This window comes from Hemitrygon akajei, unplaced genomic scaffold (genome assembly GCF_048418815.1).
Source record: "Hemitrygon akajei unplaced genomic scaffold, sHemAka1.3 Scf000069, whole genome shotgun sequence".
Taxonomy (NCBI): domain Eukaryota; kingdom Metazoa; phylum Chordata; class Chondrichthyes; order Myliobatiformes; family Dasyatidae; genus Hemitrygon; species Hemitrygon akajei.
This window is the reverse complement of record NW_027331955.1, coordinates 2,566,330-2,584,276: the sequence shown is the minus strand read 5'-3', so window position 1 is coordinate 2,584,276 and position 17,947 is coordinate 2,566,330. Positions and strand designations below refer to the sequence as shown.

At 45.4% G+C, this 17,947-nt stretch overlaps 2 protein-coding genes across 3 annotated transcripts in view; one reads left to right on the top strand and one right to left on the bottom strand.

Moving 5' to 3' along the window:
- Positions 1 to 17,947, top strand: part of LOC140722122 (uncharacterized) — a 129,585-nt gene that overhangs the window by 50,314 nt on the left and 61,324 nt on the right. The window lies entirely within an intron of this gene.
- LOC140722117 (NACHT, LRR and PYD domains-containing protein 3-like) overlaps positions 1 to 17,947 on the bottom strand; it is a 73,282-nt gene that overhangs the window by 31,716 nt on the left and 23,619 nt on the right. The window lies entirely within an intron of this gene.

The following is a 17,947-nucleotide window of genomic DNA, read 5'->3' as shown; positions in this document are numbered from 1 at the left end:
ATGCTGGAGGAACTGATCAGGCCAGGCAGCGTCTATATGTCGATGCTACTCTCTTCCATAGATGCTGCCTGGCCTGCTTGGTTAGTGCAGCATTTTGTGTGTGTTGCTTGGATTTCCAGCATCTGAAGATTTCCTATTGTTTGTGATGGGATACAAGGAAGTCATCTTTCAGTCATGGTATAAGATACAAGTCATAATATATAGGAGTAGAATTATGCGATTCAGTCATTCTAATCTGCTCCATCATCAATCATGCGGGATTATTTTCCAACACCGTATTCTTGCTTCCTGATATCATTCTCAACCTATTTAGCAATCCAGAACTTGAATATACCCAAGGATAGCCTCCATCACCCTCTGTGGTAACAAATTCCTCGGATCAAACAACCTTTGGCTGAAGTAATGTCTCTCATCTCAATTTTAAAGTGACGCTTCTTTATTCTGAGGCAGCACTCTCAGATCCCAGACTCTGTCAAGTCAAGACACCATTTCCACTGTATCCAGGCTTGTTGTTATTCAGTTGGTGTAAATAATCACTCCTGCCTTAACACCCCCCCCCCCCCACCAACTCTAGATTTTATGGGGGTGGGGGGGGTTGATTTACTTTTCAGCTGGTTTGGCACACCATTGTGGCTGAAGGGCCTGTTCCTGAGATGTACTGTTCCATCTTCAGCATCTTGAGTTTCTGTTTGACTCCCACTGGCAGGTAGATAGGTGGGAGTGAGGGGGAATTGAATTCTGAAACCCCGGGCTATTTCTACTGGTGCAAACACAAAACAGTGTATTTAATCACAGCCTCTCCCTGTGAGGAATGGAATGGGAACTAATTCTCTGCTTTGCTTCCAAAGGAACTTCAGAACCAAACATCTGAGCACAGAACAGAAATACTCGCTCAACATCTCATAAACCCGGACAACTTGATCCCCTGGTTCATTTTATCTGGGTCAAGACATGTGTGGTATCCCAGGATGCAACCCCAGAGGGTCACAGCCCACACCGAGAGCCTTTTCCACATCTCACACTGAGAGATTCACGCTACCAATATCAAACCACCGGAGACGTCTGCTTCATTGCGGAAGGAGGAACATCCAGCCGCTTCTGTAAAAGCACCAACGTAGACCGAAGCCCAGACGCTGACAGTCCCATATTCCTGGAGCCCCCATCCCAAGATTGTATCTCAAGCACCAACTCTCCCAGGGCTCTTTGCTGCCGGTAATATGCAGCAGTGTCTTAGCTAATCCCAGTTCAAAAACTTACACTCCCACACCAACCCATGACAGAACTGGAGCCTGATGATCCTCTTTCTAGACGGGGATTAGCTGCAAAACATGGGTCTTGAATCACAAAGAGGGCGCTGATACATTTTAGCTTGCACCCACAGTTACATTGAACACAGTTGTTCATTATTTTATTGAGTGCGGTGTAGCCCAGGTCAATTAGCAGCCACTTCCCCGTTGTGTAACAGGAAGAAAATGTTTTAAATATAAAATTGAAAATATAGCACTGGAAACTCAGTGCAGGAGATTTCCTTTTGTTATTTTGATGCAGAAACGATTGACAGACTGCAGGATGTTTGACACCCTGAACCGAATTGTATAAATACAATCCCTACACTCTTCTTCATTCCATCCCGGACAGGAAATGCTCAAAGCATCCTCGTATCTGAGGCCACTGTCTCTCCGCTGAGAGTCAGCAACCAGAGAGCGATAAACATGTTCAACACTCTCTGCAGCTCTGGTGAGCTGTTGCCCTGGTGACGGTGGAAGTGGCTCGCAAAGATAACCGAGCGGGGAAATAACAAACTCAGTGTGACACGTTCTCGGTTTCATTGTGACAAAGATGAACTGAACATTCAGCCATTTTGTAATGGTGATACTAAAATTCCAGTGGTTGTTTTTACCCTTTCGCGGTGCATTCAGTAAATCACATGGCAGTTACAGATCTACAGAGCTCTCAGCAGTGCAGACGCTGATCTAAAATAAAAACATATTGTTGGATACGACCCATCTGCAATAAATGTCGATTATGTGTAGGAGTTTCAGTTGAGATTCACAGAGCCCTTAGAGCACAGACAAAGGACTGTTAGCCCATCCAGTTCGTGCCATGTTCGGTGTGGTCCCATCCCCCCTGCACTCAGACCGCAGCCCTCTATACCTCCCTCATCCATGTACCTACCCAAACATCACTCAAATACTAAAATTGAACCTTCATCTCTTACTTCCGCTGGGGGCCAGTTCCACATTCGCACCACCCTCTGAATGAAATAATTCCCCCTCGGATACCCCTTAAGTGTGTCACCTTTTCCCCTCAATCCATGACCTTACCCAACCTGAGGGGTATTCACCTGAGGGGAATGCCTGCATTCACCATATTTATACCATCATAGATCTCTATATCTCTAGCGGTGGTTCTGAACCTGGGATCCATGGTTTCCTTCCTTTAATTGTAGGGGCAAATGGCATAGAAAAGTTGGAACCCTGCTAGGATACCCCCTCATTCCCCTGTATTCCAGGTAATCTAGTTTTAACCTGTTCAACCTATAACTATAATTATTTCTTGAAATACCAGCAATGTCTGTATACTCTTCCCTGCACTCGTTCACACTTATCCATACGTCTCTTTACGGACATACAATGAATATCATTCTCCGTATGTCCAGACACTCCTGTGCCTAACGTCACTTTATGGACATACAATCAATATCATTCCCCGTATGTCCAGACTCTCCTGTGCCTAACGTCACTTTATGGACATACAATCAATATCATTCACCGTATGTCCAGACGCTCCTGTGCCTAACGTCACTTTATGGACAGACAATCAATATCATTCCCCGTATGTCCAGACTCTCCTGTGCCTAACGTCACTTTATGGACAGACAATCAATATCATTCTCCATATGTCCAGACGCTCCTGTGCCTAACGTCACTTTATGGACAGACAATAAATATCATTCCCCGTATGTCCAGATGCTACTGTGCCTAACGTCACTTTATGGACAGACAATAAATATCATTCCCCGTATGTCCAGACTCTCCTGTGCCTAACGTCACTTTATGGACATACAATCAATATCATTCCCCGTATGTCCAGACTCTCCTGTGCCTAACGTCACTTTATGGACATACAATCAATATCATTCACCGTATGTCCAGACGCTCCTGTGCCTAACGTCACTTTATGGACAGACAATCAATATCATTCTCCATATGTCCAGACGCTCCTGTGCCTAATGTCACTTTATGGACAGACAATCAATATCATTCTCCATATGTCCAGATGCTCCTGTGCCTAACGTCACTTTATGGACAGACAATAAATATCATTCCCCGTATGTCCAGACGCTACTGTGCCTAACGTCACTTTATGGACAGACAATAAATATCATTCCCCGTATGTCCAGACTCTCCTGTGCCTAACGTCACTTTATGAACAGACAATAAATATCAGTCTCCGTATGTCCAGAATCTTGAACCCTGGGGAAAATACAATGACAAACCACATTACCTATACTCCCCTTTGATTTTATGAACTCCGACAATGTTACCCCCATTCTCCTCTGGAACAAAAATCCAGCTCAGCCAATCTCTCCCTATAACTCTGCCCTCTAGTCCAGGCAGCACCTTCTGCAATCTTGTGTGCACCCTCTCCAGACTAATAATATGTTTCCTACAGTAGGGTGAACACAACTGTACATAATACTCTGTGTATCCACACCAAGCAAGTATATAACTACAATATAATGCCCATAATCCAGAACTCAAAGCCCTAACTGATGAGGGCCAGCATGATTAATGCCTTCTTTTTTCACCCTCTATACTTGTCCATCAAATGTCAGTGAACTGTGCTCTTGTACTCCCGGGTCGCTCCATTCCACAACACTCGGTGCCCTCCCATTCACTATACCAGTCCCACCTTGGTCTGACTGTCCAAAATGCACCATCTCTCACTTGTCCAAGTTAAAAACCATTGCCATTCCTCAGCCCATCTCCATAATTGATCAAGATGTCTTTGAAATTCATTGTCACCTGTTGCCTTATCAATCAGTCTCCCGAATTTATTCTCCCTGTACACCCATGACTGTGTCGCCACACACGGTTCTAAACTGCTAATTACATTTGTCTACATCACTACATCGACTGGCCACCTCTCAAGCAATAACGAGGTGGCCTACAGGGAAGAAGTCATCTCTCTGACACAGTGATGGCAAAATTACAACTTTCCCTCAATGTCGCAAAAACAAAGGAGCTGGCTGTGGACGACAGGAGGAATGGAGACGGGCTAACCCCTATTGACATCAATGGATCTGGGGTTGAGAGGGTGAACAGCTTTAAGTTCCTCGGCATCCACATCACCAAGGACCTCACGTGGTCTGTACACACCGGCTGTGCAGTGAAAAAGGCACAAAATCACGTCTTTCACCTCAGACGGTTGAGGAAGTTCGGTATCGGCCCCCAAATCCAAAGAACTTTCTACAGGGGCACAATTGAGAGCATCCTGACTGGCAGTATCACTACCTGGTATGGGAACTTTACTTCCTTCAATCGTAGGACTCTGCAGAGAGTGGTGTGGGCAGACCGGCGTATCTGCAGTTGTGAACTTCCCACTTTTCAGAACATTTACAAGGACAGGTGTGTAAAAAGGGCCCGAAGGATCACTGGGGAACAGAGTCACCTCAACCACAATCTATTCCAGCTGTTACCATCCGGGAAATGGTACCGCAGCATAAAAGCCAGGACCAACAGGCTCAGGGACAGCTTCTCCCACCAGGCAATGAGACTAGTTAACTCACACTCAATTGAGTGCACTCTATATTATATGGACTGTTCAATTTATAATAAATTATTATAATTACTTTCATTGCACATTGCACATTTTGACCGAGACGTAACGTAAAGATTTTTACTCCACATGTATGTGAAGGATTTAAGAAATCAATTCAATTTAATTCAATTCAATTCAACTTGCTCATCGTGCTTTGTACATTCATGATCAAATCAATGGCATGAATAATGAATTACAGAGGTCCCAACAGTGACACACACACATGCCACTCGTCAAAGGCCTCCATTTGCTAAAACCATTTTCAATCATCTCCCTCTGCTTCTTGTCCTCGAGCCCGGTGTGAATCCACTTCACCAGGTCCCCGTGAATCCCACGTGAACAAACCTTTCCGATCAGCTGACATGTGGGATCTTGTTACAAGCTTTACCAAAGTTGAACAACATTACTGCCCAACTTCACCCAACTCCCTAGTTAACTCTTAAATAATCTCCAAAATACATGACAGATATGATGTCCTAGTGGGCAGTGTAGACCGTGATTTCCCCATAACCAATGTCCAACATCCCGGGATTTCAGCTTCACTGCGGACTGAGGAAATTCCAATCCCAGCTGTTGAATTACCAACCTGGACCGAAGCCCGTATACTGCCAGTTCCATATCCTCAGAAGCTAATGACCCTCTGCCGGGGCTGGTGCTCTGGCTGGTTCCCCGGTCTGTATAGAGGATGCGGATACACTTCAGCCTGACCCCAGCAGCCAAACCGAGCACATTTGATCACAATCTTCCTGCTGTGTGGGATCTTGTCCTCAGTGTAGCAAGAACAAAATGTAAAATTATAAAGTAGAAAATGCTGGGAACTCAGTACATCAGACTACATCTCTGAAAGGACAAATGGTGGAAGACCCAGTTCCAGAGCTGAGACTGTCCGAGATGCTGCCGATCTGCTGTGCATTTCCAGTATTTTCTGCTCTTCACTTTAAATTTCCCGCAACTGTAGTATTTCTCCCTCTTCATTTTAATGCACAGATAGTAAACTGATTGCCACCCTAAACTGTAACTACCATCCCACCCCAACCAATTTCTTAGTTCTCAGTTCATTCTGACCCTGGTGTAATTCATCCCATACAGTCAATACTCACAGCATCCTTTCCTCCCACTATCATTCTGCTACATTTGCTCCTGAGGCCATTGTCTCTACCCTGAGAGGCGGTGACCACAGAGCGATAAAAAAGAGAAACACTTGCTGCAGCTCTGATGGGCTGTTATCCTGGAAACAGAGGAAGTAGCTCACTGGAAATAAACGAAAAAGGAAATAACAAACTCAACATCAGATGTTATGAGTTCCTTAATAACAAAGATTAACACTGCAGCCATTTTGTAATGGTGAAACTAAAATTGAAATGGCTGTTTTTACCCCGCCTCGTTTTGTGTTCAAGCTATCAAAAATAAGAAGACAACAACGACCCTGGAAAAGATGCAAAACAAAACTTCACAATGAAGACAACGTTTGAAAGACAGATTGCTGAAATATATCATTGCAGCAAGGGATACATGCTGGGCAGAGGTTGAACAAGATGGTTTATGTATATCACTGAGGTGGTGGGATACAGGCTGGGCAGAGGTTGAACAAGATGGTTTATGTATATCACTGAGGTGGTGGGATACAGGCTGGACAGAGGTTGAACAAGATGGTTGATATATTTCATTGAGGTGGTAGGATACAGGCTGGACAGAGGTTGAACAAAATGGTTGATATATATCATTGAGATGGTGATACAGTGGACAGAGGTTGAACAAGATGATTGACATATATCATTGCAGCAATGGGATACAGACTGGACAGAGATTGAACAAGATGGTTGATCAAAGGCGATCTCTGATGGTCCTCCAGCAATGCACAGATCCTGAAATAATGGTACGCACTAGCAGATAACAAAGCCAGAACAAACAATAAGAACTTTGGTATGTGCCCTTTTCTACTCTACATACTTTATCAATGCACCGCAGAAAGTATCCCATCCCGATACTTCACATCTTCATACGGCTACTGCTCTTCCTTTAACTGAATGAAATAGCAGAGAACTGTGGACACAGCTGAGTACATCATAGAAACCAACCTCCCCTCCATGGACTCTGTCTACACTTCCCACTGCCTCAGTAAAGCAGGCCACAGAATGAAAGATCACCACAACCTTGAACATTCTCACTTCTCAACCTCCCATGGGGCAAAGATAAAATAAAACAGAAACATGCCACCGGGCTCAAGAACGGTGTCCATTCTGCTGATAGAAGCGAACAGCGTGATGAGTGGACTCCTGGCCTCACAGTCTAAATCGATGTGACCTTGCATCACATATTTACCTGCACTGCACTTTCTCTGTAACCAGAATGATTTGTTTTACCTCAATGTACTGCTGCAATGCATTGATCTGTGCAGAGAATACCGGAGACACGATTTTCACTCAACCTCTGTACATGGAAAACAAAATAAAGATCCTCTATTGCAACGGTGAGGAAATATCAGACAGCCTGGATTGCTCCTTTGGAAATTCTGAAGGGAGTGTACGCATTTCTTGTGGAAAGCGGCCAGTGAGTGAGTGGGCCAGTGAAGGAGTGGAGCTTTGAGAATTTGACTTGAGAGATTCTGGCAGTTTTAGTAATTGGACTGTGCAATCAAATGAATCAAGATTTGAATAGCTCAGCAGAAAGCCGCTGATCAGACAATCAAGATTTGAATAGCTCAGACTCAGCAGAGAGCAGCTGTTTTAGCAATTGAGGTCAGGTGAGCAAGCAGTTTGAAAAACTCAAACGAGTAAATAGAGGGGTAGCTCAAGCGCAGCGGTCTGTCAAAAGCGGCCAATGAGTGAGTGGGCCAGTGAAGGAGTGGAGCTTTGAGGCTTTGACTTGGGAGGCTTCAGCGAGAAGAGTCGGAGGGCGAGCTTGTTCCCAGTTAGTCTTTTCAATGCTTCCTCAGACGGTGATGTGCCTCGCCTGTGAGATGTGACAGTCTTGGGGGAACTCTCCTCTCCCGCAGAGTCACATCTTCCAGAAGTGCATGCGGTTGGTCGATCTGGAAGACTGTGTGAGGAATCTGGAGCAGCAGCTGGATGACCTTCGACTCATAAGGGAGAATGAGGCAGTCATAGATGAGAGCTACAGGTAGGTAGTCACACCTAGGCTGCCGCAAGCAGGTCATTGGGTGACAGTCAGAGGGAGGAAAGCGAAGGTGAGTAGACAGGTAGTGCAGAGCACCCCTGTAGCCATTCCACTGAATAATAAGTTTATGTCAGGTCGTGGGGACAGGGGTGCTGGGGAAGGTCCCACAAGCAGGACACAAACACTTCTTTCTTAGGTACAATAAAATAGCGTTTATTACTCGCTACACAGAAGATCTAAAATCGAGGACAAAGAGGAACACGAACCTCAGACTAGGGGACTAGGGACTAGGATCGCCGCGGACCTTGGATTGGAAACAAGGAACTGGGACAGCCGCAGACCTTGGACTCGGACAGGGGGAGCATGGACATCTGTGGACCTTGGACTCGGACAGGGGAGCATGGACATCCGCGGACCTTGGACTTGGACAAGGGGCGCAATGGGTAGAAAGGGGGAATCCCCGCCGGGCAGCGGCAGTCCATCCGGACCTGCCCGACGGAGGCAACGGGTAGGAAGGGGCAGAACAACCGCCAGGCAGCGGCAGTCCAGCCGGACTTGCCCGATGGAGGCAACGCGTAGGAACATCGAGTCAGGACTCCGCCTTCCACACAGGCACCGAGCCGGGGCTCTTTTTCAGGGGTAGACATACACTGGGCATGGCATCGAGCCAGGACTCCGCCTTCAGCTCAGGCACCGAGCCGAGACTCTTCCAGGGGTAGACACGGACAAGGGGCATAAACGTCGAGTCCGGACTCCGCCTTCAACTCATGCCTGGTAGATTGACCTTGCCCAGACCCACTCTGGCGATGGAAGACAAATTGCTGTTACTCCAAGGCGGGCTGGATCACTCTGACTTGTTTTGTCGTGGCGGCGGCGACTTGTAACGGCTTCTTTAACGCTCTTGCCCCGAACGGCTAAGGCCAGGGGTTTATACTCTGCCGGTTCGGCTCGAGGGTAGATTACCTTGATTGCCGAGCTCAAGAGACGCGTGAAACAGAATTATACGGGAACAAGGAGTTAATGGTCCGGATCGGAACTTAACTAAATTTAAAGGGGAACCGATCCGGACCATGACGGTTTAATGTCCTGGATACTGTTGGTGGGGACGACCGGCCAGGTATGAGCCACAGTAGCAGGGCCTCTGGCACTGATCCTGACCCTGTGGTGCAGAAGGATGGGACGGAGAAGAGGAGAGCTGTCGTCATTGGAGACTCTATAGTCAGGGGAGCAGACAGGAGATTCTGTGGATGTGAGAAGGACACTCGCATGGTTTGTTGCCTCCCGGGTGCCAGGGTCCGGGATGTCTCTGACCGGGTGCATGACATACTGTTACGAGAAGGAAAGCAACCAGAAGTCGTGATACGTGTTGATAGCAGTGACATAGGCAGGAAGAGGGATGAGGTCCTGAAGTGTGAGTTTCGGGAACTAGGCAGTCGGCTGAAGAACAGGACCTCAAGGGTGGCGTTCTCAGGATTGCTGCCAGTACTACGTGATAGTGAGGTTAAGAATTGGAGGAGATGGCAGTTGAATCTGTGGCTGAAGAGTTGGGGCAAGGGGCAAGGTTTTAGATTTTTGGATCATTGTGATCTCTTCTGGGGAAGGTGGGACCTGTACAGATTGGATGGGTTGCACCTGAACTCGAGCGGGAGCAACATCCTTGCAGGTAGGTTTGCTAGCATGGTTCGGGAGGGTTTAAACTAATTTGCAAGGCGGATGGGACCCGGAGCGATAGAACAGTGGAAGAAGTGCATGGAGGAAAGCCAGATCTAACATATAGAGAGGCTTTGAGGAAAGAGAAGCAGAATAAAGGGTGTAAACCTAGTAAGTCAGAAGGGCTAAAGTGTGTGTACTTCAATGCAAGAAGAATCAGGAACAAAGGTGATGAACTGGGAGTTTGGATACATACATGGAATTATGATGTAGCGGCCATTACGGAGACTTGGCTGGCACCAGGGCAGGAATGGATACTCAATATTCCTGGACTTCAGTGCTTTAAAAGGGATGGGGGAGGGAGGGAGAGGAGGGATGGCACTACTGGTCAGGGATACTATTACAGCTACAGGAAGGGTGAGTAATGAAGCAGGATCCCTTTTTGAGTCAGTATGGTTGAGAGTCAGGAACAGGAAGGGAGCAGTTACTCTATTGGGAGTATTCTATAGGCCCCCTGGTAGCAGCAGAGATACGGAGGAACAGATTGGGAGGCAGATTTTGGAAAGGTTCAAAAATAACAGGCTTGTTATCATGGGTGACTTTAACTTCCCTAATATTGATTGGCACTTGATTAGTTCCAAGGGTTTAAATGGGGCAGAGTTTGCTAAATGTGTCCAGGACGGATTCCTGTCACAGTATGTTGACAAGCTGACTAGGGGGAATGCCATACTAGATCTAGTATTAGGTAACGAATCGGGTCTGGTCACAGATCTGTCAGTGGGTGAGCATCTGGGGGAGAGTAATCACCGCTCCCTGGCCTTTAGTATTATCATGGAAAAGGATAGAATCAGAGAAGACTGGAATTTTTTTAATTGGGAAGGGCAAATTATGAGGCTATAAGACTAGAACTTGAGGGTGTGAATTGGGATGATGCTTTTGCAGGGAAATGTACAATGGACATGTGGTCGATGTTTAAGGATCTCTTGCAGGTTGTTAGGGATAAATTTGTCCCGGTGAGGAAGATAAAGAATGGTAGGGTGAAGGAACCACGGGTGACAGGTGAGGTGGAAAATCTAGTCAGCTGGAAGAAGACAGCATACATGAGGTTTGGGAAGCAAGAATTAGATGGCTCCTTTGAGGAATATAGGGTAGCAAGAAAGAAACTTAAGAAGGGTTTGAGAAGAGCAAGACGGGGCCATGAGAAGGCCTTGACGAGTAGGGTAAGGGAAAACCCTAAGGCATTCTTCAATTATGTGAAGAACAAAATGATGAAAGGAGTGAAGGTAGGACCGATTACAGATAATTGTGGGAAGATGTGCCTGGAGGCTGTGGAAGTGAGCGAGGCCCTCAATGAATACTTCTCTTCAGTATTCACCAGTGAGAGGGAACTTGATGACGGTGAGGACAATATGAGTGAGATTGATGTTCTGGACATGTTGATATCAAGGGAGAGGAGGTGTTGGAGTTGTTAAAATACATTGGGAAGGAAAAGTCCCCGGGCCTAACGCTGCTCCTCCTGTACTTCCCCAGGCTGTTCTACGAGGCGTGGGAAGAGATTGTTGAGTCTCTGGCTAGTATCGTTATGTCCTCGTTGTCCACGGGAATGGTACCGGAGGATTGGAGGGAGGCAAATGTTGTCCCCTTGTTCAAAAAAGGTAGTAGGGATAGTCCAGGTAATGATAGTCCAGTGAGCCTTACGTTACGTCTGTGGTGGGAAAGCTGTTGGAAAAGATTCTGAGAGATAGGATCTATGGGAATTTAGAGAATCATGGTCTGATCCAGAACAGTCAGCATGGCTTTGTGAAGGGCAGATCGTGTCTAACAAGCCTGATAGAGTTCTTTGAGGAGGTGAGCAGGCATATAGATGAGGATAGTGCAGTGGATGTGATCTACATATAACCAGATAACCATATAACAATTACAGCACGGAAGCAGGCCATCTCGGCCATTCTAGCCCGTGCCGACACTTACACTCACCTCGTCCCAGTGGCCCGCACTCTGCCCATAACCCTCCATTCCTTTCCTGTCCATATACGTATCCAATTTTACTTTAAATGACAATACCGAACCTGCTTTTACCACTTCTACTGGAAGCTCATTCCACACAACTACCACTCTCTGAGTAAAGAAATTGCCCCTCATGATGCCCTTAACCTTCTGCCCCTAAACTCTCAAATCATGTCCTCTTGTTTGAATCTCCCCTACTCTCAATGGTAAAAGCCTATCCACATCAACTCGACCTATCCCCCTCATTATTTTATATACCTCTATCAAGTCCCCTCTCAACCTTCTACGCTCCAAAGAATAAAGACCTAACTTGTTCAGCCTTCCCCTGTAACTAAGGTGCTGAAACCCAGGTAACGTTCCAGTAAATCTTCTCTCTACTCTCTCTATTTTGTTAATATCTTTCCTATAATTCGGTGACCAGAACTGTACACAATACTCCAAATTCGGCCTTACCAATGCCTTGTACAATTTTAACATTACATCCCAACTCTTGTACTCAATGCTCTGATTTATAAAGGCCAGCATGCCAAAAGTTTTCTTCACCACTCTATCGACATGATATTCAACCTTCTTGGAACCTTGCACCATTATTCCTAGATCACTCTGTTCTACTGCATTCTTCAACGCCTTATCATTTATGATGTATGTCCTATATGGATTATTCTTACTAAAATGTAGCACCTCACATTTATCAGCATTAAACTCCATCTGCCATCGTTCAGCCCACTCTTCTAACTGGCCTAAATCTCTCTGCAAGCTTTGAAAACCTACTTCATTATCCGCAACGCCACCTACCTAACTATCATCTGCATATTTACTAATCCAATTTACCACCCCATCATCCAGATCATCAATGTATATGACAAATAACATTAGACCCAATACAGATCACTGAGGCACAACACTAGTCACCGGCCTCCAACCTGACAAACAGTTATCCACCACTTCTCTCTGGCATCTCCCATCTAGCCACTGTTGAATCCATTTTACTACATCAATATTAATACCTAACGATTGAACCTTCCTAACTAACCTTCCGTGCGGAACCTTGTGAAAGGCCTTACTGAAGTCCATATAGACAACATCCACTGCTTTACCCTCATCAACTTTTCTCGTAACCTCTTCAAAAAATTCAATAAGGTTTGTCAAACATGACCTTTCATGCACAAATCCATGTTGACTGTTCCTAATCAGACCCTGTCCATCCAGATAATTATATGTACCATCTCTAAGAATACTTTCCCTTAATTTACCAACCACTGACGTTATACTGACAGGCCTATAATTGCTACGTTCACTCTTGGAACCCTTTTTAAACAATGGAACTACATGAGCAATACGCCAATCCTCCAGCACCATCCCCATTTCGAATGACGCTTGAAATATTTCTGTCAGAGCCCCTGATATTTCTACACCAACCTCTCAGAAGGTCCTAGGGAATATCCTGACCAGGACCCGAAGATTTATCCACTTTTATATTCCTTAAAAGTGCTAGTACTTCTTCCTCTTTAATCGTCATAGTTTCCATAACTTCCCTACTTGTTTCCCTTACCTTACACAATTCTATAACCTTCTCATTAGTGAATACCGAAGAATTGTTCAAAATCTCCCCCATCTCTTTCGGCTTCACACATAGCTGTCCACTCTGATTCTCTAAGGGACCAATTTTATCCCTCACTATCCTTTTGCTATTAACATAACTGTAGAAACCCTTCGGATTTATTTTCACCTTACTTGCCAAAGCAACCTCATATTTTCTTTTAGCTTTTCTAATTTCTTTCTTAAGATTCTTCTTACATTCTTTATATTCCTCGAGCACCTCGTTTACTCCATGCTGCCTATATTTATTGTAGATATCTCTCTTTTTCCTAACCAAGTTTCCAATATCCCTTGAAAACCATGTGTCTCTAAAACTTTTAGCCTTTCCTTTCAACCTAACAGGAACATAAAGATTCTGTACCCTCATAACTTCACCTTTAAATGACCTCCATTTCTCTATTACATCCTTCTCAAAAAACAAATTGTCCCAATCCACTCCTTCTAAGTCCTTTCGCATCTCCTCAAAGTTAGCCTTTCTCCAATCAAAAATCTCAACCCTGTGTCCAGCCCTATCCTTCTCCATAATTATATTGAAACTAATGGTATTGTGATCACTGGACCTGAAGTGCTCCCCAACACATACGTCCGTCACCTGACCTATCTCATTCCCTAACAGGAGATCCAACACAGCCCCTTATCTAGTCAGTACCTCTATGTATTGCTGCAAAAAAACTATCCTGCACATATTTTACAAATTCCAAACCAAGCCTCCAAGCCCTTCTACAGAATGGGCTTCCCAGTCTATGTGTGGAAAATTAAAATCTCCCACAATCACAACCTTGTGCTTACTACAAATATCTGCTATCTCCTTACAAATTTGCTCCTCCAATTCACGCTCCCCAGTAGGTGGTCTATAATACACCCCTATAAGTGTTACTACACATTTTCCGATTCCTCAATTCCATCCAAATAGACTACCTAGATGACCCCTCTAATCTATCCTGCCAAAGCACCGCTGTAATATTTTCTCGGACAAGCAATGCAACACCTCCTCCTCTTGCCCCTCTGATTCTATCACACCTGAAGCAACGAAATCCAGGAATATTTAGTTGCCAGTCACACCCCTCCTGTAAACATGTTTCACTAATAGCTACAACATCATATTTCCAGGTATCAATCCATGCTCTAAGCTCATTCACCTTTCTTACAATGTTCCTAGCATTAAAATAGATCCATTTAAGAAACTCTCCACCTCTTCCTCTCTGTTTATCCCTAACAATGCAATCAACTTTATTATCTTTTTCTTCCTTCTCCCCTGCATCTTCGTTTGGAGCGCTCCCCTTCTCTATCACCTTCCTATCCTCACTCACACACTGTCTACTAGCTTTCTCTATTTGTGAATTAACCTCCTCTCCCCTAGTCTCTTCAAATTGATTCCCACCCCCCAACCATTCTAGTTTAAATTCTCCCCAGTAGCCTTAGCAAATCTCCCCGCCAGGATATTAGTCCCCCTAGGATTCAAGTGTAACCTGTCCTTTTTGTGCAGGTCACACCTGCCCCAAAAGAGGTCCCAATGATCCAGAAACTTGAATCCCTGTCCCAAGCTCCAATCCCTCAGCCGCACATTTATCCTCCACCTCATTCCATTCCTACTCTCACTGTCGCGTGGCACAGGCAGTAATCCACGACCTCTGGCTCTTCACCCTCCCAGTTCAGTAATCAGTAACATCCCGAACACTGGCAGCAGGGAGGCAAACTACCATCCGGGTCTCCTGATCACGTCCACAGAATCGCCTATCTGACCCCATAGCTATCGAGTCTCCTATTACTACTGCCTTCCACTTCCTTTCCTTACCCTTCTGAGCTTCGGACTCTGTACCGGAGCATGGCCACTGTTGCTTCCCCCAGTGGTTCCACACGGTAGGCTTATTCAGAAAGTCTGAAGGCATGGGATCCAGGGAAGTTTGGCCAGGTGGATTCAGAATTGGCTTGCCTGCAGAAAGCAGAGGGTCGTGGTGGAGGGAGTACATTCAGATTGGAGGGTTGTGCCTAGTGGTGTCCCACAAGGATCTGTTCTGGTGCCTCTACTTTTTATGATTTTTATTAACGACCAGGCTGTGGGGGTAGAAGGGTGGCTTGACAAGTCTGCAGACAACACCAAGGTTGGTGGTGTTGTAGATAGTGTAGAGGATTGTCGAAGATTGCAGAGAGACATTGATAGGATGCAGAAGTGGGCTGAGAAGTGGCAGATGAAGTTCAAACTGGAGAAGTGTGACGTGATACACTTCGGAAGGACAAGCTCCAAGGCAGAGTACAAAGTAAATGGCAGGATACTTGGTAGTGTGGAGGAGCAGAGGGATCTGGGGGTACATATCCACAGATCCCTGAAAGTTGCCTCACAGATAGATAGGGTAGTTAAGAAAGCTTATGGGGTGTTAAATTTCGTAAGTCGAGGGATAGAGTTTAAGAGTCGCTATGTAATGATGCAGCTCTATAAAACTCTGGTTAGGCCACATTTGGAGTACTGTGTCCAGTTCTGGTCGCCTCACTATAGGAAGGATGTGGAAGCATTGGAAAGGGTACAGAGGAGATTTACCAGGATGCTGCCTGGTTTACAAAGTGTGGATTATGATCAGATATTAAGTGAGCTAGGGCTTTACTCTTTGGAGAGAAGGAGGATGAGTGGAGAAATGATAGAGTTGTACAAGATATTAAGAGGAATAGATAGAGTGGATAGCCAGCACCTCTTCCCCAGGGCACCACAGTTCAGTACAAGAAGACATGGCTTTAAGGTAAGGGGAGTTCAAGGGGGATATTAGAGGAAGGTTTGTACTCAGAGAGTGGTTGGTGCGTGGAATGCACTGCCTGAGTCAGTGGTGGAGGTAGATACTTACAGTAGCAATCATATGAAATTATGATCATATCCCGATGGGGAATTTGCCTGGCAACCCATTTACTTCAGACATACAGCAACCAACATCATATTTATTTTCCAAGTATTTGTACCATTCCTCGTCAGAGAACGATGGGGAAAAACATTAATTTCACTACGTTTCTTATTTGTCAGAGTGCGCTGCTGGTATGTGTAATTAGCAACAGGACATTCTCCCCCTCAGTCCTGTTCCGCCATTCTCTATGATCACAGCTGGACTGTGAGCTCAGTGACACATCCCTGTGACCGTCTGGACCAATTCACTCCTTTGTCTGTCAAGAATCTCTCCGCTGTGGAATTAAACTCACTGAAAATAATCCCTGCTTCTCGTTTCCTTTGAGGAAGAGAATTCCAAACACACACTAGTTCCACCACATAGAGTGTGGAATTAGTAACAGGACATTCGCCCCCCTCAGTCCTGTTCTGCCATTCTCTATGATCACAGCAGGACTGTGATCTCAGTGGCACATCCCTGCGACCGCCTGCAACACGTCACTCCTTTGTCTGTCCAGAATTTGTGCCCTGCAGAATTAAACACATTGAAAAAAAAAACTCTGCTTCTCATTTCCTTTGAAAACAGTTCCACCTCAGAAAAATAACCTCATCTACCTTCACCTGTTTCAGCTTCCCCTGGAACTGCAACTGATAGTATGGATACGGTAGAAAACTAGAAATACTTGCCGTGACAAGTGGGGTTATTGAAACACCATTACACAGCCCAGTACAGTCCCTGTTTTTACCCGGTGCTGGACTCCTGGGTCTGGTTTGAGCGAATCCGAGCATCTGAATTTTATTGTCCCTAACAGAAAGTGAACACACGCTGAGCAATGTTCAGTTGATAACACGTTCATAAACCTGAACTTCAGTCTATTCAGCATGTAACGCCAAAGGAGGCATACGATCCAAGGGGACATTGCTTTGTCGATCACAGCTGGCTTGCCCACAGAAGGCAAAGAGTGGTTGGGGATGGGTCATATTCTACATGGAGGACATACAAAGGGTGCAGAGGAGATTTACAAGGATCTTACCTGGATTGGGGAGCATACCTTATGAAAAGAGATTGAGTGAACTCAGCCTTTTCTCCTTTGAGTGATGGAGGATGAGAGGTGACCTGATAGAGGTGTATAGGATGATGGTAGGCATTGACCGTGTGGATAGTCAGAGGCTTTTTCCAAGGGCTGAAATGGTTGCCACAAGAGGACACTGGTTTAAGGTGATGGGGAGTACATACAGAAGAGATGTCAGGCATAGTGTTTTTTTTTTTTACGCAGAGAGCGGTGAGTGCGTGGAATGGGCTGTCAGCAAAGGAGGTGGAGGAGGATATGATACGGTCTTATAGGAGACTTTAGGATAGGTATATGCAGCTTTAAAATAGAGGGTTATGGATAAGCTTAGTAATTGCTAAGGTAGGTTCATGTTCGGCACAACTTTGTGAGCCGAAAAGCCTGTATTTTGCTGTAGGTTTTCTATGTTTCTATTGACCCGCCCTTGTCATCATGACAATTTTTAGTTCGCAGTTGTGCCATCCAGTTGTGGGAAACAGGGGAGTGAATAAATAGATCCAGATCTCATTTATGATAACACCGAGTTGGGTGTGAGTGGGTTCTCTAAATAGGAAATAAACTCAATGGTAATTTTACAAAGTGCACCTGTACACCAGCTCGTTATCAACAAATCACGTGGCACCAGCTCAGGCACTTTAATAAAAACATGCAGAAATGGTCAAGAGGTCCAGATGTTGTTCAGAACATCAGATTGGGGAAGAAATGTGACCTCGGTGACTTTGACAGTGGAATGATTGTTGATTCCAGATGGTGTAGTGTGAATATCTGCGGGATTGTCACCCACAACAGTCTCAATTTACAGGCAATGGTGTGA